Raw genomic sequence first — 3061 nt, 5'->3', positions numbered from 1 at the left:
AAACTGGCGCAGCCACTCTGGAAAACAGTATGGAGGTTCCTCAAAACGTTGAGAATAGAACTACCTTATAACCCAGCAATTGCACTAGTAGGTATTTACCCAAAGGATATAAACCTAGTGATTTGAAGGGGCACATGCACCCCAATGTTTATAGTAGCAATGTCCACAATAGCCAAACTATGGAAAGAGCCCAGATGTCCATTAACAGATGAATGGATAAAGAAGATGTGGTATATATATATATACAATGGAATATTACTCAGCCATCAAAAAGAATGAAATCTTGCCATTTGCAATGTCGTGGATGGAACTAGAAGGTATTATGCTAAGTGAAATAAGTCAGAGAAAGACAAATCCATATGATTTCACTCATATGTGTAATTTAAGAAACAAAACAGATGAACATAAGAGAGGGGAAGGAAAAATAAAATGAAGTGAAAACAGAGAGGGAGGCAAGCCATAAGAGATGCCAAACTCTAGGAAACAAACTGAGGGTTGTTGGAGGGGAGGCGGCTGGGGGATGGGGTAATTGAGTGATGGGCATTAAGGAGGGCACTTGATATAATGAGCACTGGGTGTTATATGCAACTGATGAATCACTAAATTCCACCCCTAAAACTAATAATACACTATATGTTAACTAAATTGAATTTAAATAAAAAATTTAAAAATAAAAAATAAAGTAAAAATAAAAGAAAATTTATTAAAATGGGAGCCAGGTATCTTAATTTTGGAAACAAGAGATAGAAATATAGAAAGGAGAAAACTAGAATGAACTCTTTGACTTTAGATTCGGATTAGAGATATCAATGTGAACCCATACGTTTCAATATAGATAGATGATAAATGATACAGATGATAGCGATGTGTGCGGTGTGTGTGCACAAACATATATTCCCTATCTCTGAACACTGAGAGGCCTGGGACCAGCAGCACCCCAATAATGATGAGCATACTTTGCTGTGCTCTCCTGGGCCACTCCACTGCATCCCCAAATTTGCTGTTTTTCCTGGCTGCCAGTTTTTAAGGTGAGTGTGATCCCTTTCCTTGTTTTGTTGCTGATGCTGAATTTTTATGACACTTGGCATTTGCACTGAAAGATGATAATCAGTCCCACTTTACAGCTGAGGAAACTGGGGCTCAGAGAGGTAAAATGACATGTCCACAGCCACACAGCAGTGAGTGATGGAACAAGGGATCTGACCTAGGCCAGTTTGACTCCAAAGTCCTTGGTCTTTACTCTGAGACACTGAACACAAGAGAGAAAGGTAGGCAAGGAAAAAGGAGACAGAAATCCTTCAAAGAGTGAGAGACCAGGACCTGTGTGAATCACGGGAGTAGGACATGGAGGAACAGAGCAAGAAATGCAGAGCTCATGCTCCAGGGCGAGACAGAGAGCTGGAACCTGAGACCTCCAGGCAACATCTCAGAACCTCTGTGAGCTGAAGGACTAGTTTGTCAGGGCAGAGTAGATGGAGCAGAACCAGACATAGGGCTTCTGAGCTTGCAATCTTGATGGAGAATAACCCAAGACTCCAGGACCCTCTCTGTCTATGGGAAACCACAGGATAGCTGTGCCCAGATGGGCAGAGGGACAGCCTAACCTTGATCTCTTAATGGGCTTTTTATCACCACTAGGCCCCAATTCCACCCCAGGTGGCAACTTTTTGTAGGAAGTCACTGTCAGAGGCACCAGCTCCAGCAGGACCAGCCTCTGCTTAGCCTGGGCCTGGAGTCAGGGTGAGGGAGACATGGCCTATCCTTCTCAACTCTGGATCTGTGACTTGACACTCACTAGAGGCTTTGGCTAGCAATGGAGTGCCTTCTTTCCCATCTCCACCCTTGTGTAACCTCCTGCACCCCACCAGATCTGAAGGGGAATGAATCCTAGCCTCCATTTGGGGCTGAAGGGTGAAGGACAGAGGTTGAAGTAGGAATGAGGACTGGGGCTATACACTCTAACAGTGTCCAGGTTGGGTCTCAGATTCTGACATGGAGGCTATGTATGAGGATACAGTCACCAGTTGGGCAGGGAGCTGTTGAAGGAGGCCATTGAGAGGACATGACTGCCCATTGACCCACAAGTTGGACCCAGGCAACTGAAGGTTCCTTGCCTCCTCCCTTGTCCTTGGAATGTGCAGGCCACCCACCATCCCACAGTGAGAGCCATTTTCAAGGACACAACCTTGAGAGAGCAATGTGGTTTTGAGAATATCTGGACAGTATATGATACTGAAACTTGTTAAGGCCTCTATATAAATTTTTAAGATTCTGGCAGGCAGTGGGCTCCTGGGTGGCTCCATCTGTTGAACATCTGACTCTTGGTTTCAGCTCAGATCATGATTTCATGGGTTGTGGGATCGAGCCCCAAGTTGGGCTCTGTGCTCAGCAAGGAGTCTGCTTGAAGATTCTCTCCCTCTGCCCCTCCCCCACACTCTCTCTCTAAAATAAAATAATAAATCTTTAAAAAAAAAGGATTTTGGCAGGTGAGACCTACTCACCTAGCAACCACCCAAGATAAGCCTCATAGGCAAGTTCACTTGCTTATCAAGCTTGCCACCTGCCAATCTGGAATGGCCTGCTTCCTCCTTCCATCTCTCCTTGTCCTCTGTGTATAGGGGCCAGTTTATGAACCAATGGGAGCCAGGATCACAGAGCTTGGGGTGGGTGTGTTCCTTTCAATCATGGTGGTAAGAGAACAAGCCCTGAGCAACTAGACCTAGGTGGGTGAATTCCTGACAAATGTGCTGCCATTGCCATCACCAACCACCACCTTCCAGGACTCCATTATATGCAACCTTGGGGAGGGGCACCAATTTACATGTAGGATGCTCCCTGAGTTGGCCAACATGGCACCTCTGTTCCACCAACTTTTCAACTTATGGCAGACCTTGCAAATTAATCACAGTCTCTGCTCAGTCTGGGCAAAGCCTCAGAATTCTTCCCAAAATCCTCGGACAACCCCTGCCCGTTCCTCAGAGCTAGCATATGAGATGCCAATATCTGCCATCATTTACCCTGACCTCCTGGAACTTGTCAAACAGAGAGGCTGGGGGAAGAC

Source organism: Neomonachus schauinslandi, chromosome 1, assembly GCF_002201575.2.
Source record: "Neomonachus schauinslandi chromosome 1, ASM220157v2, whole genome shotgun sequence".
Classification (NCBI taxonomy): domain Eukaryota; kingdom Metazoa; phylum Chordata; class Mammalia; order Carnivora; family Phocidae; genus Neomonachus; species Neomonachus schauinslandi.
This window is presented reverse-complemented; position numbering follows the sequence as displayed.